Here is a 350-nt window from a genome sequence, read left to right as displayed (position 1 = left end):
CAGTATATAAGGGGTCCTAGGCGAGAGGCATGGGGAAGGAGACTTTTTGAGAGAAAATTTATCACTTAGAGCAATTAGGCAACTTTTCGTTTTTGTTATTTCGAGCTGCGACTCAATTAGGTTTAGCCGTCTTAGGGTTGCTAGAACTAGGAATCTCACCGACAGCTCTCGAGCCCAGGCTTATACCTTGTTGTAAACGCTCATACGCAATTTCAGAATAAGACTTCTCTTTGCTCTCTTGTTACGATTTTTATACTTCTTCGTTGTCATTATTGTGTTCTGATTTGCTTTGCGTGTGGTATTAGCAGATATCCGGGACTTCTGGGAAATTAGGGTTTTCCTAGTTTCCT

The sequence above is a fragment of the Brassica oleracea genome, chromosome C7 (genome assembly GCF_000695525.1).
Source record: "Brassica oleracea var. oleracea cultivar TO1000 chromosome C7, BOL, whole genome shotgun sequence".
Classification (NCBI taxonomy): domain Eukaryota; kingdom Viridiplantae; phylum Streptophyta; class Magnoliopsida; order Brassicales; family Brassicaceae; genus Brassica; species Brassica oleracea.
The sequence above is the reverse complement of the archived record's forward strand: the minus strand, read 5'-3'. Positions refer to the sequence as shown.